This window comes from Heptranchias perlo, chromosome 31 (genome assembly GCF_035084215.1).
Source record: "Heptranchias perlo isolate sHepPer1 chromosome 31, sHepPer1.hap1, whole genome shotgun sequence".
NCBI lineage: Eukaryota > Metazoa > Chordata > Chondrichthyes > Hexanchiformes > Hexanchidae > Heptranchias > Heptranchias perlo.
In genome coordinates, this window is record NC_090355.1 from 21,828,624 (window position 1) to 21,854,599 (window position 25,976).

The 25,976-nt window shown below is 40.4% G+C and overlaps 1 protein-coding gene across 2 annotated transcripts in view; it reads right to left on the reverse strand.

The window, feature by feature from the left end:
- scai (suppressor of cancer cell invasion) overlaps positions 1-25,976 on the reverse strand; it is a 119,035-nt gene that overhangs the window by 92,322 nt on the left and 737 nt on the right. The window lies entirely within an intron of this gene.

Consider the following 25,976-nt stretch of genomic DNA (forward strand, 5'->3'; position numbering starts at 1 on the left):
CTCCCCGAGACATTCAATGGCATTACCATCACCGAATCTCCCACCAGCAACATCCTGGGGGTCACCATTGACCAGAAACTTAACTGGACCAGCCATATAAACATTGTGGCTACAAGAGCAGGTCAGAGGCTAGGTATTCTGCAGCGAGTGACTCACCTCCTGACTTCCCAAAGCCTTTCCACCATCTACAAGGCACAAGTCAGGAGTGTGATGGAATACTCTCCACTTGCCTGGATGAGTGCAGCTTCAGCAACACTCAAAGCTAGACACCATCCAAGACAAAGCAGCTTGTTTGATCCCTACCCAACAGAATTATGGGAACACCTTCACCACATGGACAACAGCAGTTCACGAAAGCAGCCTACCACCACCTTTGAGGGCAACGAGGGATAGGCAATAAATGCCAGCGACAGCCATATTGTAAGGATAGAGACACTGGAGAATGTGCAAAAGGATGATGCCAGAACTGAAGTTATACCTACCAGGAAAGATTGAGCAGACTGGGGCTCTTTTCTCTGGGGGAAAAAAAAAGTTGGATAGGGTAGATGCATAGAAGATGTTTCCACTTGTGAGGAGTCTAAAACTAGGGGCCATAAACATAAAAGATAGTCACTAATAAATTCAATAGGGAATTCAGGAGAAAACTTCTTTACCCAGAGAGTGGTTGGAATGTGGAACACACTACCACAAGGAGTAGTGGAGGCAAATAGCAGATACTTTCAAGGGGAATGCTAGATAAACGTGAGGGAGAAAGAATAGGAGGATATATTGATGGGGTTAGATAAAGAAGGGTGGGAGGAGGCTCGTGTGGAGCATAAACCTGTTGGGCCAAATGGCCTGTTTCAGTGCTGTACATTATGTAATGCTAGGTAATTAAATTTTAAAAATTTATAATACAATTGACAAGTGATACCTGCATATGCAAGTGAAGAAATAAATGAAACTCACCACCCAGTCACAAGCTCCAAACCATTAATCTATGTATGAAACAAACCATTTGCAATTTAAAATAGATCTGATCTAGGATCAAAAGTACACCATCTGCTTACTTCATTAAAATTAAAAAATCCATTTGAAATTCAAAACCAACTATTTGCACAGGATTTTAACTTGTTGGGTGAAGTTTTCTACTGTGTTTTTAACAACTTCACTATAAATGACGATACATTTCCTGAGGAAATCTTCCCCCAAGTTCCAGAATTCTTACAGGACTAATAAAAAGTATCTTAGCAGTGGTGAAGGCACACAGTGGTTTATTAACATTACACATGTGGAGATGACACTGAAGAAAAAGTTAGGTGGCTTTTGAAGCCAAATATTCAAAACCATGTTCCCCCAAGACATCTACACAAGAAGTTTAGCAAAAATCATTGTCTGATTTGTCAAAAAAGCAATTGGAAGATTACTGTGCTAATGAAAAGAACTGTTGAAACTAGTGCATCACCTAATGTATCTTTATCTTCCATGGAAAAGAAGTTGCTGCATGTAACATTGCTCAGGTTTTTTTTTAAAAACACCTTTATATGGGACAGGTTGATAGAATTGAGAATGCACTCAAAATGCTTAAAAGTATGCCTCAGAAAAGCTTCCTTGTACTGTATACATGGGAAGATTTACTCCATGCCATCCAAGCATAGGCAAATCTCACATCACAACCACACCAAAAGATTCAGATGGGTGTCCAGGAAAGAATATAACTTGTATATATGTAAACACCTGAGTCATCACTAAGAAAAATTTATCATAATCTAATGCCACAATCATACAAAAAGTTACTTCCAAGAAACTTCAAATTAATGCTGTCTATCAACTCAAGAAACACAGGTCATATCAAGCTAGAGACTTTTCATGAAGAGCTACCTTATGATCTGCAAAGTTACATGCATATTGTAATCTGTACATATGTATGCAGGTGGATGATCCACAAAGGGATAAAATAAATCTTACAAACCTGGAAGTGAGTTACAGAGCAAGGCTGTAATCAAAGAGGAAACTATGAAAATAAAGTGCAAAACAATTTGTAACCAGATCAGATAAAGAAAGTTGAAATCTCTATCTGGTACTTTTCCTTCTGATTCATTCCCTGTGTTGACTTCAAATTTCTGCATTTGACAGGCATCAGTCATGACACATCAAGGCGTTCATTATGAGCATACAAGATGTAATAATATCCTTTGTCCACATCACAAAGCTTGCATCATAGTCAGTGTATGTATAATAAATTGTGGAGTGATCCTACTTAACTTTTTAAGAAGGCTAATCTAAATTGATCTGATCAGGGATTCAATAAATCCTTGCAGCACCATGCACTGTGGCAACTGTACATTGGAGGATTAAAAAAAATTCTGCACAATTTGAACAGACGATTACATTTTTGTCGTGCTTTTATTTATTCATTAAAAAGTTGCAATGTGGCTTTAGTGCTACTCACCCATCAGAAAGCAGCTGAGTAATCAATGATGAGGCACATTTCATTCTCACTACTGGCTCTGCTGCCATACCAAATACAAAGTTAGAAACAAAATAAAGTCAACCAAAATGTAAAAGATAAAGCTGATGATTAGCCCTCTCCTTGTCAATGTTGTCCCCTTCCCTCCTGAAGGCATAGACTCCTTACTAGGATACAGTTCCTTCAATGCAGAGCACCCCCTGTACCTGGTCCAGATCTCCATTCTTCATGTTGAAGCTTCAACAACAAATGTTAGCAGACGACAACCATGAAGAGGCATCACAAATTGGGCCCAATCCTATCAAGACATCCCAACCAACAGTCTTGCAATAATCTGGGTTGGGAATCAGCTGCAACTACTTGGAACATCCCTACTACTGGCCTCAGGCCTAACCCTCAGTCTGTATGGCTCAGCTAATTATGTTAGCTCACTGAACCAACTGGGGAAATCAGTAGCAACGACAGATTTGAAGACAGGTACTTGGGAAAAAAAATTCATAAGTGAATTTTGTGTAAAAATAAAGACCATGTAATAGTCTTGTAATGTACCTCCAGGAGCTGCAAAGTGAAGAAATTGAAACTGGATCTGTTGAATGGCTTAACCATTAGCAATGAGCAGGGCCCTCTCCCAAATACAATGAGACACAAAAATGTGTACCCACAAAAACACAATATCCCCAAATGTTTCAACAAACAAGGCTGCCATCCTCAGCAAAATTCAACCTCATCAATAGGAGTCTACATTTCCTTATCTTTAAAATTGAATTAAGAAAAGAACTTGCATTTTATCGTACTTTTCGCTACCACAAGACATCCCCAAAGTGCTTCACGGCCAAAGTAGTACTTTGGAACTGTTGTAATGTAGGGAAGCAAATTTTGCACACAGCGAGAGCTCCCCTGCTCTTCAAAAAGTGACAAGGGACCTCCTACATCCACTTGAGGATGGACAGAGCCTCGATTTAATGTCTCATCTGAAAGATTGCACCTCCGATAGTGCAGCAATCCCCCAGTACTGCAATGAAGTATCAGCCTGTATTGTGTGCTCAAAATGTCTAGGAGTGGGGCTTGAACCCACAACCTTCTGACTCAGCGGCAAGGCTAGCACCTAAAGGGACTAATCTTAACCTAACTAGTCTGTGATCAACTGCACGTTTTACACCCCGTACCCAATTGTAGTTAATGGAAAGTAAAATCAGGCAAGGAGTAAAACAGGTGGCCAATCCAATCAGTTTCCTGCCAAACAGGTTAAGTTAAAATATTTGCCAGAGTTATTTTTAAATCCCCATTGTATGCCCACTTATTGAAATTAATGCAATTTCTGTGCATAGCAGAAACTGAGTAGCACTGCCTTAAATAATTTTTTTAGCCAATTATCTAGGATTGTGTTAATCAACTGAATACAATCTATAAATTCTAATCAGCCATGAGCCATCTCGACTGGCTTTTGTACAGTACCATGCATATGTTGATGCAGTGCTTCAATTACCATTCCACTTTAGATAGCATGCATTATAATTGAAGAATTTGTTCGATGTTATTTTTAAGTCTTTGTACATTTAGCACTTGAATTAACAAACAGAAAAACTATATCCACACGAGGTGGGGTCTTTCAACATAGTTTCCACTGAACAGTGAATTGGTAACTAGGGGTTCTGACTCAGGACCGTAAGAACAAAGTGGGAAGTTTACAAGAAACATTTTCATACAAAGGGTTACAAGAATATGGAATGTTTACACATGGCTATTGAGACAATCATTTAAAAAGGAACTGGATAAATATTTGGAAAATATAAAAAAGGATCAGAATAGATAATTCCAGTTGAAGAGTTCGCACGGGCACAGGAGCCGCCTTCTGTGCTGTCATTTGTTGGCTTCTAAAATGATGCATTATAGCACAGGATATTAAATTTTCATTCAGCCTTTAGAATGTATCATTTTTGATCAGTTTAATTTTGGGTGGATTAAACCTACGTTCCAATAACTGATAACTACAATAAATCAGTTGTTACAAATCCCATTATTCCTGATTTCCTAAGGAATGCATAATTGTGTGCAAAAATCATCTTTGAAAGGATCCAGCAGAAAATAATGGAAACAAACTCAGGTCCTAGGCTTAATACTCCCATGTAAAAATTAAAACAAAAGCATTATTCGTCATCCAACACCCAGATACACAGGAGAAGTTATTTTTAATATTAAGAAAGTCAATATCTTGCGCTCTACACTTATTTGCTCCCCTTCCCAGTTGAGATATGTAGAACTCAGCAGGAAAAGAACGAAACCATTCCTGAGTGCACACGCACACCTCATCTCGAAGTACATCATTTAAAAGCAAAACAAAAGCAAGTGTTGCTCTGGCTTACTGCTGACTCAGCGGGGCCTATCACCTCAAGATGAGCTGGATTGAGATGCAGTAATGAGCCTATTTCATTAATTAATGTCCCACAAAGCTACCTGTAAAACAAGGTCGGGCTGCACATTGGTGTACTGGTAACTACCATACATTCACACTGAAAACAGTGGTCTTGCAGGGTAGCAGAAGCAGTACTTAAAAAAAAAGATTGAAATTAAGTGTTAATTCAGAGTGTTAGCAATAACAATATTATGAATTCTCCCACTAACACCAATTAAGGAATATATAGTGTTCCATTACCACTTCAGGAGATTATTTAAACAGGCACTTTATACAACCACAAATCATTTGATAAGTTTGCCCAATGCACAGCAACTGTTCATATATACCAAGCAGCTCTCTATATAATGATTGCATCTTAGAACAAAGATCCCACTTAGATGGGGATTCTAGCTTGGCTGTGAAGCAGAAGAGCATTATGCCATCTGCTACACTAACTAAAATTAGGACAGCACGGAGCATATCACTTCGGTTAAGATCAAAACAACCTGAACTAAACCAAATGTTATACCTGGGTTGACCCAAGTCACACTGTTGTTAATAATTGCAATTATAAAACTAGTTAATTCTATGGACATAATAGTTACTAGGCATTCTAATGACATAGTAACAGAGTCTCGCTCCTGAGCTGTTAATTAGCTAATACTTGCATCAGATGCACTTCAACATGTTAACCATCAGTATCTACAACCGAGAGGAACCACACCTGACCCAAGATCACACGATACGCAGCAGACACAAATTAAATCATTCACTGCACATCAGTCAAAGCTTCACACTAATTAAACACAGAAGGTGGTGCAGTTGAGAAAAAGAGGATGACATGTATTTACCTCTCATGAGGTCACTCACTCATTTAGTTCTTCATGACATTCATGGCAAGGATAATATTGTACAAACAGAACAACCTGATGTACAATAATTCTAGATGTTTATTATACCATTGCCATATCACAACATTTTGTTACTCATGTTTTGATATGAAGATTACACAAGATATCAAGCAGGCTACACAAGGCACATAAGTTTTTTTTAAAAAGTAAATCAGATCCAAGTATAGAATGAGATGATAAAATAATTCACAGGACAAAGCAACTCTTCTGTGTCTGAGTGTAGTAAGGAATGGTGCAGGACTCTTGTCCATGGGGTGAATAGCCAGTGTTGAACAGTGGGATAACGAGGTATTCTGGTTTTGCTTGCCAGAAATTCCACCCCTCAGTTCCACCAACCCCACCTCCCTCCCTTCCCAGCTGCCCACTCAGGCTAAATCAGAGTGCACAACCTTCATTTTCTGCTTAACCCTGAGTGGAGCTTCAAATACGACATCCATCCAAGATTGCTTTTCCACCTCGACATGCATCTCATCCTCACTGAAACCCTCATATGCTTTTGTCTCCAGACTACTTCTCAAAACACCCTTCATGTTGGCCTCCCCAGCTCCAAGCCACACAAACTTATTCACAACTCCACCCACCCGCACTCTATCCCATACTAAATCCCGTTCACCGATCAACCCTGTCCTCGCCACCTCCGACTGACTGCCCATACTTCAGTATATTGATTTCAAAATCCTTGTTCTGATTTGCAAACCCCTCCATGCCTTATGCCATCATATCTCTGCAACCTCCTCCAACCCAATGTCACAGCTCACAATCTCCATTCTTTTGACTCTGATGTCATATGCGCTCCCTCCCCGATTCCACTATCCACGGCAGAGGCTCCAACCATATGCATATATATTCTGGAAGTATCTTCCTAAAGCCATGCACCTTCCCATATCTCTTACCCGTCTTCAAACTTGGATCTTCAACCATACCATCATCACCTCTAACCTTGTGTCCCATCTTTCCTATTCCCTTGTGAAGCACCATGTTGTGCTATATTGAAGACAAAAGTTGTTTTGATGACAAGTGATCCTCCTCCCCACAAGATAAAATACGGAATAAAATACCCTAAATAGATCAACGGCACAAGGTCTGTCGAAGGAGCAGGTTTCATGAGCTGATAAGAAAATAACACAGCCTTACACGGCAAAGGGACGATAGGCCAAATGGTGGACTCCTGAGCTGTACCTACTATATAACAAATGTATTTAATAGTAGTCATAATGGTCTGTAGCAAGGATGCAATATATTTACATAGGTACAGTATTGCCATAGCAAAGCATAACTGACAAGTCTACATCCAATATATTATTCACTTGAGAGCACTGCAGTAGATTAAGAATGCAACCATGGTTGACTTAGTTATTTCCTCTGCAGAAAAAAAACCTGCTTCTGTATGTTTTAAATTATAAAAACTCAATTTGCTGAAATCTTTCCTGTATTCTGGAATTTAAAGCAAGCATTTAATGCAAACAACTACTTCATAAAAACATGGCAAAATTTTTGGGCAAGAACAGGCTTAATAACTAAATGTCACACCATTACAGTGCAATATATTTTATACTAATTAATTTTGGTAATGCCAGCAGTCTTTGACATGGGGGGAAGGGGGGGGGGCGGAGAAAGAGAAAGAACTTTCACATGCAAAAAATGTAACTGATTTAATAGCAAAACAAATAAGATTACAAAGAATTCCAATTTCAAAACTTGACATTTTACACTACACAAGCTAATTTTTTTTAATTTAGTATTAAAAAAAGGTAGCAAAGCTATGTTTGGCTCCAATAGAATTTTTTGATCATCACGGCCCAGCAAGACACAAGTTCACACCTTTGCATTCTCCAAGTACCCAGGTCAGTGGTGGATGATATGAGGGGTTGGGGAAAAGAAGGAATGAAAAGATGATATATTTGAACATTTAAAGAACATGACAGCAAATCTACACCAAACGCAGAGAGAGAAGATAGGCAGTACAGTATTTTTTTTGAAGCAAGAGGAAATGTTTAACAAAAAAAAAGAAAAATTTAACGAGGAAGGGTAAATCTTTGCTCTCGGTCTAACACCACCTCGATTTTAAAATTCTCCTCCTTGCTTCCACATTTCCCCATGGCCTCGCCCCTCCTTACCTCTAACTTCCTCCAGCCCGACGCAATCTCTGCGCTCCTCCAATTCTGGCCACTCGTGCATCCCCAATTTTCATCCCTCCACTGTTGGCGGCCAAGCTTTCAGTTGTCTAGGTCTGAAGCTCTGGAATTCCCTCCCTAAACCTCACTACCTCTCCCTCCTTTAAAGATGCTCCTTAAAATCTACCTCTTTAACCAAGCTTTTGGTCACTTGTTCTAATATTTCCTTTTGTGCTTCGTTGTCAAATTTTGTTTGACAACACTCCTGTTAAGTGCTTTTGGACAATTTACTAATTAAAAAAGGTGCTATATAAATGCAAGTTGTTGCACATTAAAGAAGAAATAACCATAATTACAATAAAAAGTTGGAATAGATTCTCCTAAACCAATCCTGTCCCTATAAAGACAAAATTTTATTAAAACTCCCACCTCTCCAACATTACTTCCTGCAAAAAAAAACTTGGCTACAAACACTGCCAGATGAATACTTCCAGTTAACTGCCACTGCTCTTGTAAGCAAATACAAAGCTGTAACTGGTGATTTCTCCCTATATGCCTTAAATTTAATGTTGCATATAATTATACAACATAGAAAAATAAAAACTTGTCATAACATTCAGATAAAAGTTCCATACTTCATGGTCTACATGCTTTTCAGATATTTGATCCCACATTCTTCCAGGCCTCTCTTCTTCCCGTGTTTATTCAAAAACAAACATTTTTAACCATATATGAAGCCGTAATGAAACAGGAAGAGCTTTCCACTGAGAAAAATAAATCAACTGTTTGTTATTTTTACACTTAAAACCAAAGAACAGCAGCTGTTTCAGGTAAAATATAAGCAAGTTAATGTAAGCATTACCTGAAAAAAAATTTGGATGTTCGAATTTTCAGTTACTATGGGGAACAAGGCAGACAAAAAAAACCTGATTTTTTTTAAGCGTTTTTAAAATTGAGTCATCTCACAATCCTTCAACTCTTCAGATATAGGACTGAATCCCAGTGAATAAATTTGCATGTCACCCAATTCACTGGATTAAATTTAAACACGTTTAAATAACTTGGTGTATCACCCAACGACAAAGAGTTCAGAAATTTTAAGTTATTTTGTTTAGCATCTGCTCTTGTTGATTTAGCAGTGATTTCAATTCGACTACTTGTTTAAAAAACTGTACGATAGCTAAAATTAATCTTTTGTGTTCTTTCGGCCTAACATCTTAATAAAATGCCAACGGTGATTTTCCTGGAAAAAATCTTCGATGGGAAAACAGCAAATTGGATTTTAAAATGAAAACTGATGAATAATTTTAAGAAATGATTTCTGAATTAGATTTTTCCATTGAGTAAATTGCATTTTTGAGAATCCCTATGTGGTCAGTTTTCAGTAAAATATTAAGATGCCTACGTGGCAAAGAAGCAGAATGCAAAATGGTTAGAAAGGGTTAATTAGTTAGTAACTGAGATTGGTACAGGTGGCCTGGCCTCCTGCTGGGCCATATGTTTGCGTAGTCAGCAGGTTTGCATTGTCTTATCAATGAAGAGTCTTTGATGTGATTCAAGGACTGGTCTGAATGTCTCCATGTTTATGGCAGATCAATATAGGTAACGAGCTTAGCCAAAGTTGTAAACAATTTTACAACACCAAGTTATAGTCCAGCAATTTTATTTTAAATTCACAAGCTTTCGGAGACTTCCTCCTTCCTCAGGTAAATGCCAAAGTTGAAAGACATTCCAAGTTGGGAGATAAGGAACAGAAAAGAACATTCCAGGTTGGAAGGTGAGGAAGTATCCCCTTTGATGTCTAACAGCAGCATGATCAGCACATGGACGATCTATGATTGGCCGGCAATAATGTAACTTCGCATGGCAACCTATGCCCGGCTTATGATTGGTGTTGACCCTCGTTAAGTATGTTCCAACCCCTATTGATCTGTATAAAAACATGTGGATTTCTGTATGTTTCTTGTTCTTGCTCTGCCAGCATAGAGGGACTCTATCAGGAGTCCAAATCAATGCTGCAGACTAAGAACCCTGCTATTAAAGTTGTGTTGAACTTTAAAATGTATTCGAATCAGTTTTTACTGAACCAGACTGAGGGGAAAGAATCCGGATCGTCATTTTAAAACAAACATTCTCTTTATAAAAAGAAAACTTCTAGTTATGGAAAACCATGATTGAAGCCATGCTTGGTGCTCCTGATGCAAATAAAATTAAGTCAGTCAATAGGAGTATTTCTGAAAGGTTATCCGAAAGCTTTCGGACCATGTCAAACTACTAACTCAACTGGCATGGGAATTATGGCATTCAGCATTCTCGGTGGGGTCCACAAAGCATACTGGAGTTTGGCCAATACTGGTTTGTATTCATCTATAGCAATTTAACTAATTTAGTTAGTAAATTAGCTATGCAACTTAAATCCTGTCTGTTGATACTGAAAATATTTTTCTTCTATACAAAAAAACTGAAACTAAGCATGCTGGTTAAGTCTCTTTTTAGGGTACTAAACGATGGCATGATAGCAAATAATGACTTGTGTTATTTTCACAATCTCTAGCAGTGTTGATTTTGCTGCACTGCGACATTTATACAGGTCCTTTAACAATCTCACCTGACAAAGCAAAGTCTCCACTCAATAATGTCACAAAACAAAGGCCGACCAATATAGAACATAACCTAAACGCTCATCACCATGGTAACCATCTATTATTCCATACATAAAACAAACACATTTTACAAGCCGTTTTTCCACTCCCTTCACAAATACAAACACAGACATAGTGCACTACTGGACACAGAAGTGAGTGTCATCTTCAGGTAAGACTAAACCAGTACAGATATTTATGAAACAAATCCAGCAATATACCACGACCAGTGCAACAGGTTTTATTTATCACTCTTTGAGGAGCTGCCACTGAGAATCCCTACATGGTCAGTTTTCGGTAAAATATTAAAATGCCTACGTGGCAAAGAAGCAGAATGCAAAATGGTTAGAAAGGGTTAATTAGTTAGTAACTGAGATTGATACAAGTGGCCTGGCCCTCCTGCTGGGCCATATGTTTGCTTAGTCAGCAGGCCTGCATTGTCTTATCAATGATAGGTCTTTGATGTGAGTCAAGGACTGGTCTGGATGTCTCCATGTTCATGGCAGATCAATATAGGTAACGAGCTTAGCCAAAGTTGAAAGACATTCCAGGTTGGGAGATAAGGAACAGAAGGAACAGGGAAGAACATTCCAAGTTGGAAAGTGAGGAAGTTATCCCCTTTGATGTCTAACAGCAGCATGATCAGCACATGGACGATTTATGATTGGCCGGAAATAATGTAACCTCGCATGGCAACCTATGCCCGGCTTATGATTGGTGTTGACCCTCGTTAAGTATGTTCCAACCCTATTGATTTGTATAAAAACGTGTGGATTTCTGTATGTTTCTTGTTCTTACTCTGCCAGCATAGAGGGACTCTATCAGGAGTCCAAATCAATGCTGCAGACTAAGAACCCTGCTATTAAAGATGTGTTGAACTTTAAAATGTATTCGACTTCAGTTATTACTGAACCAGACTGAGGGGAAAGAATCCGGATCGTCACCACCATTACAAATACTTCAAGTTTTCAAAATTCCGACATTACAACATTTCATCACTTTTCTGGCTCCCCATTCTTTCCCCTTACAAAAACACAAAGCTGAAATTTAGTAGCAGTGCAAAGTTTAGAAGTCTTGAAACCTTCATGAAAACAACTGATTCATTAGTGGACACACAATCAGTCTTACATGTGCAAATATAGGTTGCATTTCATTGCAAAGTATTCATTATTATTCACAAGTGACTGCAGCTATAAAGCAATTTATCAAACATGATGTGCTTTGGAATGTTTGATAAGCATAATAAGGTTCTATATAAATAGAAGATTTCTTTCTGAAAATTGCTTGAAATTTGAACCTACGATACTGCGACAGCCAGACCTCACAAAACAAAAAAAATCAGTAGTGGCTGTATCCTGTCCTCCAGACTAGCAGCTGCATGATAAATTTCTTCTTAGAAATTAAAGAATGTGAAGTGAATTTGGGCAGTCCCAAACCAATTCCTAATGGGTGCAGTCCCACAGTACAAAACTGCTTCTAACCAGCATAAATTTGGCAATATTTCAGAGTGGCTACAAGGATGACTGGTGTAGGAAATGGAAAAATGTCACTGGTGCAATAGTAATAATCTAAAATTGGGGGATGAGTCATACTGTTGGGAGTGGAATAAAGGGAAATTATCTCTGCATTTGGGTCAGGTACAACCTGGTAAGATAGTGTCCAAAAAGGAACTTGTTCCAGTTCCCCATTGTTCGCAACCTTGACAGGCACAAAATTAAGATAATTTCACACTCCACATCAAGACGTGCAAAATTAGTTACTTGGATGTGTTTTAGCCAATTGTCTAATTACATGTGCACTTAGGTTACACCATGGGATACCAGCATATGACCACTTGACGCCTTTGCCATAAACTTTTGCTATTTTAGCAAAAGCATTAACCCATTTATTATGAAAAGGTTAACACCTTTGGTAAAGTAGCAGAGAAATTTCAGTCTAATGTGTTACGTGTTCATATAGTAGAATCAAGAAATGTAATTTCAACGCCAGTTCCAGAGAAATTTTAATCTCAGCAATCCTTCAAGGTAAACATTACCGAGATTGGTGCTTTGTATTCCGAATTCACCACAACCCAAAAATACTAGTGTTTGGATTTCCAAATCATATTTTGGATTTGTCAGATCAATATCAAACTAAAAGTCCTGACAATTCCTTATCTTGTTTCCAAAATGTTCCATTGATTTCATATCGTAGCATAATCCTTGCTAATTTTAGTGGGTTTTTTTTTAAAATTGATTTCGGAGGAAGAGGTTGAAGGTAAAAGCAGAGTTCAGCACATGCATCCACCGAGCTCAAATGGAAGACGCAGCAAGGTGCAACCAGCAGTGTAATGCATGTCCGGCTATACAGATAGCAGTCAGTCAGAGGATGGTATCGATCACAAAAACAACCAAAGAATTTACTTCATTGATGAACAGCAATAAAATCTTTAGGTAGGAAAAGCTTGGTTGACCTAAACTGTTGGTGTAATTAAGCTATTGCAGCTTTAAGAATTCAGCAATATACCTTAAGCACAAGAAAAATTTCAGTCAAATAATTCTACTTCTATGGAAATATTGTTCAGATGCAGTATATTTTACTCAGTTCAGAAAGGGTAGGAAGAGTTCGACACTGTTACAAACCAGCATTCCACGTAACCAAGTGGTAACACATGGTTTGCAGTGTTAAGACAGTATTATCAATGGTTTGAAATGACAAATCTTCAGAATGACATTTTCTTTCCTGCTGGATGACAAGCTTGTAATTGAATAATCTAATTTGACGGGCAGTGACCTTGTATCATGTGACTGGATACACAATACTAGGCTTTAATTTTCCCAACCATACAGGGTATCACAAATATAGATTTTACTTGTTTAATTGTCAAATGGTGGCTGACAATTAAGAGACAGATTGTTTAATGCCATATCAGATTGGTTTGCTGATTTAAATTGCTGAAGGTTCTATTGATATAATAGCAAACTTTCGTTTAACTAGAATGAGCTACAGTTGGATCTACTGTGTTTGTCAGGAAACATACATTAAACAAATCTTAGACAATAAAAAATTTTCCTCATGAGAACATGAGCTTAATCTGTATATACTCATTGTAAATGTTGCTTTTAAGTTTATGAACTGCAATTTAATTATATGTTTGTCTGATTATCTGACTTCAGACAAAGTGAGTGATTAAAATTAGTAAATTAAAATGCACAGCCATTCTTGAAACTTGTGGTTACATATTAAACACTTTTAACTCACTGTTCAAAAGGACATGATCAGTCAATACCAAGAGTGATTTTGAACATCTGACTTTTTTTGATCAATTGTGCACAGAACAGATTTGGGGAAAAAAAGTTATATTTAAGGGTTGTGTTTTAAAGAAAGATGCATTCACACACGTTGAAAAAGGGTACTGGGAAAGGTGGTTAAAAAGGCCAATTTTCCCCAAAGACTGAAAGAATAATTTGTTAGGTTGTCTCAGTAATTGATAAAACATCACGCCCATTCTGTTGGAGTGCCTTGCATAAGTCTTGCTCAGGTGGTGAACTCATGAAAAAAAACAAATTGACTTCCCATGCATCGGTCAGGTTTTTTTTTAAAAAAGAGAAAGCTGCAATGGCAGGCATTTTCCAGACTGAAAAGGAAGATAATTAGGAATCAATCTCACCTCTGAGTCAGTAGGTTGTGGGGTCAAGTCCCACTCCAGAGACTTGAGCACAAAATCTAGGCTAACACTCCAATGCAGTATTGAGGGAGTGCGGCACTGTCAGAGGTGCTGACTTTTGGATGAGACGGTAAACCGAAGCCCCATCTGCCCTCTCAGAAGGACGTAAAAGATTCCGTGGCACTATTTCAAGGAAGAGCAGGGGAGTTCTCCCCAGCGTCCAGGCCAATATTTATCCCTCAATCAACACTATTAGAATCATAGAAAAGGTTACAGCATGAAAAAGGAGGCCATATGGCCCTTAGAGTCCATGCCATTAAAACAGATTTTCTGGTCAATATCTCATCCCTGTTTATGTGTATTTACTATGCGCAAATTGGATGCAGTGTTTCCTACAGTGACAACACTTCAAAAGTACTTCATTGGTTGTAGAGCACTTTGAGACAGCTTGAGGTAGTGAAAGGCACTAGAGAAACACAAGTTCTTTCTTAGTTTCATCTTTTTCCTTTTGTGCCTCTTGCTTTTCAAAAGAAAAGCTTAGTCAAATCATGTAGCAGGAAACTACATTTAACAAGTTATCAGATTACTGCAGATAAATGTAATAGTGAACTCTCCAATCACTCAAATCTACAAAATGATAATCCAGAAAAGTATAACCGCCCTAAACCCGCAATTAAAAATTAGCCAGGTTTCTTGCCCCGAATGTCACACAGCTAATGTTGGAATTGTTTGGGTGAGGACTGGAACAGACTCTGCTGTAATATGGTCCACAGTTTGATTATTTGAAGACAGACACTCACTTGTCATATGAATAACGGGTACTTTGGTGTAGCACCAGACAATGGCTGCTGCTTATCGAGTGGCACGAAAGCCAATTGTAGCATTTTGCCAATGTCCCAAAATCACCTAAGTCAGCACAGACCAGGAAACTTATTGGTCTGCATGACTCAAGGAGGAGGAGCCAGGCAATTACTTTCATTTTTAGTGTCACTTGCTTCTCAGAGAAAAGCTTAATCAAATAGTTTACTCTTTCATGAACCCCAAAATGACATAAAAATGAAGCACATGCACTCTGCTTGGATGAGGTGGGGGAAAAGGAGGCTAATTTGTTATAAAAAAAATACTTCTTGAAATAGCAGTAAAAACTCAGTAGCTGATCATTCTTCCCAACTACCTGCAGTTTAAAGAAATTCTAGAATTACTACAATTGCATTTCATGTGTTTTATACTAGCAGATTTTATCAACATTGCATAAGGATTTCTCCCCCTCCTTGCCATGACCTCTCAGGCATATCCTAAACTCTGGCAAAGTATATAGATAGACAACTGCAGCACTGGCTTTTTGCCAACACTACAGTCTGTCAGGCCAAAGACTGAACCTCTTCCTGTTTGGCACCTTAGTATTTTGTCTGATCCAAGATGGGTATCCCCAGATGGCAAGTAGCCAAAGTGCAAGTGTTAGTCAGTTAATTAGTTAGTTAGTCAGTCTGTAGCATGACATGTTAAGTTTGCCACCATGCTATATAGACAGCATTTGAGCTCAAATAATAATCTTATCCATGAGGAATATCTGTGCCTGCCAGTCACCACACACCAAGGTCCTGATCACAGCCCAATTGTCAATGGGAAGCCAGTAAAAGGATGCCAGGTGCTTCCACCAGGAAAAGAGATCAGGAGCAAAGAATAAAATTTACTTCCTTTTCAGGGAGCACGTAACTACAGTAGTTGCGACAATTACCCAACTAGTCAGAAAAATTTGATTCTGAATTTTAAAATGTACACATTGCTGAAAACCATAGAACAGCACCAGACTTTTAGAAAGACTGGTTTCCTTGATTGCAAGATCAAAGTTCAGGAGTGAATATTTGAAGTTTTGCTTTTATTATTCATGGGAGACACACAGTTTCAAGTTTGAATTCCTGTGGAATCCTACCCGAGTTAAATGAACATTAACCACTTCTGAAAACGTGCAAGTTTCGTTCAACCTAAACAAGTAAACAAAGATAGCTGCTAAAAAACACAACAATGAAAGCTACGAATGCTGATCAGAATATCTAGCCAGCCTGATCTATTTTAAATTTAGTAGATCGGAGATAATACTTAAAAATCTGTTCCAGTTATAGTCATGTAGACAAACTCCAAAGCACCGGACAGCAACAATGTTCAAGGCTATTCAACCTTACAAGCAATAATGAAGTTAGGAAGAACAGATCATCCTTGGGGAAAAAAAAACAGTAAGCTTGATCAAAGTTAAGTTGTTAAAATTATGTACCTAGCATTTGTCTTCAAATAAGTGCAACATGTTGGTCCCAAGACAGCACACCACAATAGCAAACTGCAGGACTGAGCCTGCAGTTTTTCATACAGCACGTTACCAATCTAAGCAACACAATTGTGGAGAAAGACAGAGCAAAAATAGGTAATGGAACGTGCTGGGGAGGCAAACGTTACATGGGGCTAGTGTCAGACTTGACACACCGAACAGCCTGTTTCAAAATTGTATTGGTAAAGGACAGACGGGTCTTCGCTGAACACGTTACCCACACCTTCAACCAGGGATGGCTCATTACCAAAACGTAAAAAAAAACGAGAAAGGGAAGCCTTTTTTAAAAAAAGGTACAAGTTTCATCATCAACAAACCTTGAAAGACTGATGTGTGTACGCATAACTATTTCTTTCTCCAGTGTATTCAAAAAAAACTTACCAACTTTTGCATGAGACCAAAACACTCACTTAACCATATTTTACACTTTACAGTGCCTACATCACAGCAACGGTTACATTGCTGGATCCATTGTTTTTAGAAGGAATCACCAGGAAACAGTAAGCAACTGTTTATACTTCTTTTAAAAAATGCTCTGAACACATTGTTTTTTTCCCTGAATGATTTCAGCAGCCACATCATGTAGGCCTAACAGGAGACAAAATTCACATTTCCTTGAGCCTTGTTCCTGCGATACACAAAAATCTAAACTGCATCGAAACAACCTTAAAACAAGTCGGTCTCATTCTATTCATTAACCTTGCTGAAATGGTACATACAAAATATTTAATTCTAATACCCTAATTGTAGTTGAAGCTGTTGCACAAAGAAATTTAACTCATCTTCACAAACACTAGCCTGGGGCCCACATGCAGGTAAAATTCCCACGAGACAACGGGCAGTTGAGAGATTGAAAGATGTGCCTCTTGCCTAAATGGTACAGGAATTAAGCAACAAAGATTTTTTGCAGTTTGGCTAATTTATTTACATAGAAAAATTAACACTTATTTAAAATTTTAAAGCTTTGGCTATCAACATTGATTTGCAGAATTCGACAGCACTTCGAAAAACAAAATAAAAAACTAGCCAAATAACATGGGCCCCAGGCTAGTGTTCGTGAAGGTGAATTAAATTTCTTTGTGCAACAGCGCCAACTACAATTAGGTATTTTATATATACCATTTCAGTAAAGTTAAATTGAAGGTTAATGAGTAGAATGAGACCTACTTGTTTTAAGGTTGTGTTTTGATGCAGTTTGGGTTTTTTTGGCTAATTATTAGCATTGCTTGGCTAATAGTTTCAAATCTATCACAGATGGACCAGAGGTAATCTTGTTGGTTCCACTGGAAAATTACTCATTATGGAACTTGAGTGTTAAATCAGCAATGAGATGTCTGCATTGATAAGGGTTCCCATGCGTCAGCACGACTGACAAGACAACTTTGCTTCTCTGATTTAACAGTGTGATACAAGCTCAGTTATGCACACTTCAGTAACTGACACCATCTTTGTCATATGGTGCTCAGTCCTCAACTTCTAAGCTTGTACAGTAATGCAATTTAGTGCTTGCTACAGCATTAGCATTTACTGTTGCTAAAATTACATTTTATAGAAATTTCTTTTTCACTGTGTTCATATCTGATTTTATAAATAAATTATTTTCCTTTTATCCCCACTTTCTCTCGAAGGTGAAGACTCTTGCTTGTGGTGAAGTACTATGGATCCCAACTGCCGTGCAATGCCTCATGCCAATATCTGAGCCGAGACAGTAAACGGCTGCAGGGCTTTTCAACTGTGGACTATATTTCACCCAGTCCTGTCTTCATCCAACATGAACATATTGGCAGGGGCTGTTCAATAGTATTCAGGAGCAGGAATCCCAGCAGATATTTCCCCTCATTAATTGAAGGGCATCAAGACCTTCTGTCACATCTAGTATCAGCTAACTCAGTCCAAAGCAGGAGTAGAATCTGTGACCTTATATGTGGCGTAGTTCTACACAAGACAGCTTTGTCCACTGAGTAATCGGGAAAGAGACCAATGTTATATTACTGTCACTTCAGTAAAATTGAAGGTTAATGAGTGGAATGAGACCTACTTGTAGCATAGTGGTTATGTTACTGGACTGGTAATCCAGAGGCCTGGACTAATAATCCGGAGTCATGAGTTCAAATCCCGCCACGGCAGCTGGCAAATTTAAATTCAATTAATTAAAAAATTCAATTAATTAAATAAAAATCTGGAATTAAAATACTAGTATCAGTAACGGTGGCCATGAAACTACCGGATTGTCGTAAAAACCCATCTGGTTCACTAATGTCCTTTAGGGAAGGAAACCTGCCATCCTTATCCGGTCTGGCCTATATTTGACTCCAGACTCACAGCAATGTGGTTGACTCTTAATTGCCCTCTGAAATGGCCTAGTAAGCCACTCAGTTGTAAAATCTCGCTAAAAAAAAAGTCAAGAATAAAACCGGACTGACCACCCGGCATCAGACCACTAGGCACCAGACACGACAAAGGCAAACCAAGCCCAGTCGACCCTGCAAAGTCCTCCTCACGAACATCTGGGGACTTGTGCCAAAATTGGGAGAGCTGTCCCACAGACTAGTCAAGCAACAGCCTGACATAGCCATACTCACAGAATCATACCTTTCAGCCAACATCCCAGACTCTTCCAACACCATTCTTGGATATGTCCTGTCCCACCGGCAGGACAGACCCACCAGAGGTGGCGGTACAGTGGTATACAGTCAGGAGGGAGTGGCCCTGGGAGTCCTCAACATTGACTCTGGACCCCATGAAATCTCATGACATCAGGTCAAACATGGGCAAGGAAACCTCCTGCTGATTACCACCTACCGCCTTCCCTCAGCTGATGAATCAGTCCTCCTCCATGTTGAACACCGCTTGGAGGAAGCACTGAGGGTAGCAAGGGCACAGAATGTACTCTGGGTGGGGGACTTCAATGTCCATCACCAAGAGTGGCTCGGTAGCACCACTACTGACCGAGTCCTGAAGGACATAGCTGCCAGACTGGGCCTGCGGCAGGTGGTAAGCGAACCAACACGAGGGAAAAACTTACTTGACCTCATCCTCACCAATCTACCTATCGCAAATGCATCTGTCCATGACAGTATCGGTAGGAGTGACCACCGCACAGTACTCATGGAGATGAAATCCCGTCTTCGCACAGAGGACACCATCCAACGTGTTGTGTGGCACTACCACCGTGCTAAATGGGATAGATTCAGAACCGATCTAGCAGCTCAAAACTGAGCATCCATGAGGTGCTGTGGGCAATCAGCAGCAGAATTGTATTCCAGCACAATCTGTAACCTCATGGTCCGGCATATTCCTCACTCTACCATTACCAACAAGCCAGGGGATCAACCCTGGTTCAATGAGGAGTGTAGAAGAGCATGCCAAGAGCAGCACCAAGCGTATCTACAAATGAGGTGCCAACCTGGTGAAGTTACAACTCAGGACTACATGCATGCTAAACAGCAGAAGCAACTTGCTATAGACAGAGCTAAGCGATTCCACAACCAACGGATCAGATCAAAGCTCTGCAGTCCTGCCACATCCAGTCGTGAATGGTGATGGACAATAAAACAACTAACAGGAGGAGGAGGCTCTGTCAACATCCCCATCCTCAATGATGGAGGAGTTCAGCACGTGAGTGCAAAAGACAAGGCTGAAGCATTTGCAACCATCTTCAGCCGGAAGTGCCGAGTGGATGATCCATCTCGGCCTCCTACCCATATCCCCAGCATCACAGAAGACAGTCTTCAGCCAATTTGATTCACTCCACTCGATATCAAGAAACAGCTGAGTGCACTGGATACAGCAAAGGCTATGGGCCCCGACAACATCCCAGCTGTAGTGCTGAAGACTTGTGCTCCAGAACTAGCTGCGCCTCCAGCCAAGCTGTTCCAGTACATCTACAACACTGGCAGCTACCCGACAATGTGGAAAATTGTCCAGGTATGTCTTTTCCACAAAAAGCAGGACAAATCCAATCCGGCCAATTACCGCCCCATCAGTCTACTCTCAATCATCAGCAAAGTGACGAAGGTGTCGTCGACAGTGCTATCAAGCGGAACTTACTCACCAATAACCTGCTCACCAATGCTCAGTTCGGGTTCCGCCAGATCTGATTACAGCCTTGGTCCAAACATGGACAAAAGAGCTGAATTCCAGAGGCGAGGTGAAGTGAGAGTGACTGCCCTTGACATCAAGGCAGCATTTGACCGAGTGTGGCACCAATAAGCCCTAGTAAAATTGAAGTCAATGGGAATCAGGGGGAAAACTCTCCAGTGGCTGGAGTCATACCTGGCACAAAGGAAGATGGTAGTGGTTGTTGGAGGCCAATCATCTCAGCCCCAGGGCATTGCTGCAGGAGTTCCTCAGGGCAGTGTCCTCGGCCCAACCACCTTCAGCTGCTTCATCAATGACCTTCCCTCCATCATAAGGTCAGAAATGGGGGTGTTCGCTGATGATTGCACAGTGTTCAGTTCCATTCGCAACCCCTCCGATAATGAAGCAGTCCGAGCCCGCATGCAGCAAGACCTGGACAACATCCAGGCTTGGGCTCATAAGTGGCAAGTAACATTTGCGCCAGATAAGTGCCAGGCAATGACCATCTCTAACAACAGAGAGTCTAACCACCTCCCCTTGACATTCAACGGCATTACCATCGCCAAATCCCCCACCATCAACATCCTGGGGGTCACCAATGACCAGAAACTTAACTGGACCAACCACAAACACTGTGGCTGCAAGAGCAGGTCAGAGGCTGGGTATTCTGCGGCGGGTGACTCACCCCCTGACTCCCCATAGCCTTTCCACCACCGACAAGGCACAAGTCAGGAGTGTGATGGAATACTCTCCACTTGCCTGGATGAGTGCAGCTCCAACAACACTCAAGAAGCTCGACACCATCCAGGACAAAGCAGCCCGCTTGATTGGCACCTCTTCCACCACCCTAAACATTCACTCCCTTCACCACCGGCACACAGTAGCTGCAGTGTGCACCATCCACAGGATGCACTGCAGCAACTCACCAAGGCTTCTTCGACAGCACCTCCCAAACCCGTGACCTCGACCACCTAGAAGGACAAGTGCAGCAGGCACATGGGAACAACACCACCTGCACGTTCCCCTCCAAGTCACACACCAGCCCGACTTGGAAATATATCGCCGTTCCTTCATCGTCGCTGGGTCAAAATCCTGGAACTCCCTTCCTAACAGCACTGTGGGAAAACCTTCACCACACGGACTGCAGTGCTTCAAGGCGGCAGCTCACCACCACCTTCTCAAGGGCAATTAGAGATGGGCAATAAATACCGGGCTCGCCCAGATCCCATGAACGAATAAAAAAAAGTTACAATTCTTCAACTCCCAAGGTGTCTGATGCTAAGATTCTACTCGATTCTATTAATTATAGACCATGAAAAGTGAAAGATTTCAGATCATATTTACACTGTACAGCACGAATAAATAATAGCTGTTTTAAGATTAACCAAACTGAGTGTTCCCAGCATTTATTTTTGTTTCAGATTTCCAGTGTCTGATGTACTTTGAGATGACACACATCTCAAAGTACATCAGACACTGAAACAACATCCACACCAGTGCTCCTGGTAGGTCTTTCATTTTTCTCAACCAAGGATTCCCCTCTACTGTTGGTGACAGGGCCCTCGACCACGTCCGTCCCATTTCCCACACTTCTGACCATCCCCACGATAAAGTCACACTTGTCCTCACCTTCCACGTTCAACAGATCATCCTCCGCCATCTCCAGCGCGATGCCACGACCAAACACATCTTCCCCATCCTGCCCCTTTCAGCATTCCTAAGGGTCTGGTGCTTCCGCGACACTTTGGTCCACTCTTCCATGACACCCAAACTCGCTCCCCTTGCCACAGCACCTTCCTGTGCAAGCGATGCTACACCTGCCCTTTCACCTCCTCCTTTCCCACTGTCCAGGGCCCCAAACATTCCTTCCAGGTGAAACCGCAATTTACTTTTACTTCTTTCAATTTAGTAAACTGTCGTCACTGCTCACGATGCGGTCTCCTGCATTTGGTCTCCCCAATGTAGAGAACGGGAGACAGCTTTGCCGAACACCTCTGTTCATTCGCGTCGCTTTCCATTTTAATTCTCTGTCCCACTCAGTCCTTGGCCTCCTATACTATTCCAATGAAGCTCAAGGAACAGCACCTCATCTTTCAATTTGGCACTTTACAACCTTCTGGACTAATTGATTTCAATAACTTCAGATCATAACCACTACTCCCATTTTTTTTTTCCAGGCAGCAGGTGCTGGTGCCATTTACAGCTCCTCTGGACCAGTCTTTTGTTTCTTTACTTGTCCAATTACCACCCCCTTTTGCCTTGCACCATTACGGTCTTATCAGCAGAAGTGCGATTCATAATGTACAGTATGCTCCTTCATTGCATCATTTCACTCAGAATAATTGTCGACATCAAAGTTAAACTAAACATAAAAGCACTTATTTTCCACAAGCTCAACTCTGATCTGTTGATGGCACTGCAGATCAAAAGGCATTATTCTATGCCATGGCTATAGAAGTTTACTTGAAATTACTCTTAAATGCACAAAGTTACCATCTTCAAATGGCTTTTTGTGCACTTTGTTGACAATAAAATGCAGAATGCATGCACACTAAAATTATCCTCATCATATTAGAAATGATATGTACAGAATACACTGGTGCACCCAATTCTTCAGAAAACAAGTTCCTATTCTTTATTGGGAGAAAAGAGAGGCAGGGGAAGAGTTAATTTAAAAATTCTATTCTTTATCCTGTAGAACAAGTTGTGTATGGAAACAAATGCGAATGTGATCAAATGAACGAGGATTTTAAACAGCAAAAAAGAGGCAGTTCAGTACTGGATGGGCTAAAATTGATAAAGTAGCTTTCTAGTACCTCCTTTAAGTAAAACCAGCCTAAGTCACCAGGTCCAGATAGGATGCATCCTAGGTTGCTGAGGAAAGGGTGGAAACTGCAGAGATACTGGCCATAATCTTCCAATCATCCTTAGAAACATGGGGTGGTGCCTGAGGACTGGAGAATTGCAAATTTTACACCTTGGTTCAAAAAAAGTGGGTGCAAGGATAAATCCAGCAATTACAGGCAAGTCAGGTTAACCTCAGTGGTGGGGAAACTTTTAGAAACGATAATCCGGGACAGTAACTTGGACAAGTGCGGATTAATTAAGGAAAACCAGCACAGATTTGTGTTTAACTAACTCGATTGAGTTTTCTGATGAGGTAATATAGAGAGTTGATGAGACGTATATGGACTTCCAAGAGGCGTTTGATAAAGTGCCACATAATAGGCTTGTCATCAAAGTTGAAGCCCATGGAATAAAAGGGGCTGTGGCAGCATGGATACAAAATTGGCTAAGTGACAAGGAACAGAGAGCAGTGGTGAACAGTTGTTTTTTGGACTGGAGAAAGGTCGACAGTGGATCGGAACTCGGGCTATGATCTGGAATGCACTGCCTGAAAGGGTGGTGGAAGCAGATTCAATAATAACTTGGATATATACTTGAAGAGGAAAAATTTGCAGAGCTGTGGGGAAAGAGCAGGGGAGTGGGACTAATTGGATAGCCCTTCCAATGTGTTGACACATGTTGTAAACTTCTATGACACAGGCACGGTGGATCTAATGGCCGCCTTCTGTAAGATTCTTTGATCTTATGTACAAGAATATGGCCATTGCTGAACTTACACTTCAATTACTTCAGGAAGAGTATCCAGAGTCTAACAAGATTGGTGAAGAACTGCCAGCTGGGTACATGTTGTTTTAAAAAGTGAAAATATTAATAAGTTCTCTGGAAACTAGAAAATGAGAAAAGGCATCAATTCTCAGCAATCATGCAAGCATCAGCTTCTCCTGGTGGTCCACTCTTCGACGTTTACTTCCATGGACGTCTCAAAGGAAAGCTTACATCAATTTCATCCGATGTCAGGGGTTTGCATCTGATCTCTGACAACATACATTTGTAAGGAATCTTACAACACCAGGTTATAGTCCAACAATTTTATTTTAAAATCACAAGCTTTCGGAGATTATCCCCTTCGTCAGGTGAAGGGGATAATCTCCGAAAGCTTGTGATTTTAAAATAAAATTGTTGGACTATAACCTGTTGTAAGATTCCTTACATTTGTCCACCCCAGTATCTCCACAACATACATTTGATCACACATCCATTTCTCCCAGCAGCAATGGGAGGGTGAGGCAAAAAAAAATATTTATGATGGGCCGGATTTTGCAGTGAAAATAACAGTAAGGCTAACATTATTTATGTGGAAATCAGACAACAACTGTGCAGTTAAACACAAAATCCAGAAGCTGCTGTCAGAGATGCACCATTCCTCCATAAGCTGCGCGAAAAAGGTATCGCGTCGTCTGGCTCCCCATTCAAATGTATCGAATAAAGTGGGATTCCTGTACTGATGAAACTTGCCACAAAAGTACCCTTTCAACAGCCTGGTTACTTACTGCCAAACAACCTCTCTGGCACTGAATTAACTGCCACAAGTGTGGTGTCTCATTCCTTCAGCTTTGAATTATAGTTGGAGTTTTTTTTAAATTTAAATAAACATTTTTTTTAAATGCTTTCTTTGTCTCTTATCTTTCTCTCCCTCTCTATTTTGCTTTCTGTACCTGATTTGACATTGAATTCACTATTCTAACTTACACTTCCAAGTTCAGACTGCAGTGCTCATTAATGATTCTTTGATCTGATTGGTTACGGAGATATGCAGTTGCTTGCCCTGTTCACACAGATCCTGGATGCCTTGTGGAGGGCACCACATTGTTTGGATGTTTAGCTGACAGCAACACACCATACAAAAACCCATAGGAAGGCTATGGGCAAGGGCAAATGCAAGTCTAACAAACGGCTGGTGCAGTTCATTCACCACTCACAGCAAAATCTGGCCCAACGCATCTAGATGTCAGCTGTGGCTCAGTGGCAGCACTCTCATCTCTGAATCAAAAGGTCATGGACACATTCCAGAGACTTGAGCACGTAATCCAGGCTATTCTCCCCCGCCCCCACCACCTTCCCAACCCCACCGCCACTAGTGCTGCTCTGTCAGAGGTGCCATCTTTCAGATGAGTCGTTGAGAGCAAATGGGCCCCTGGTTTAGGTAGGAATAAAAGACACTACTCAAAGAGCAGGTCAATATGCAACAGACAACATCTGAACAACACTAACACAATTTAATTTGTCATTTATCTCAATATTGTTTGTGGGACCTTGCTATGCACAGACTGATTGCTCCATTTTCCCACACTTAAAAAAAAGTACTTAATTAACTATAAAGCGCTTTGGGACATCCTAGGGTCGTAAAAAGCGCTATATAAAAGCTCTTTGGTTTCTTTCTATTATGTTTACTAGCAGTCTGAGGTGACAACACACAAACAGACCGCTTTGTGACTACCTGAATCCCCAGGCTTGGGGGCCCCCCCAATTAAAAAGAAAAGCGAGGCGCCACAAACAACCCCAAATTATG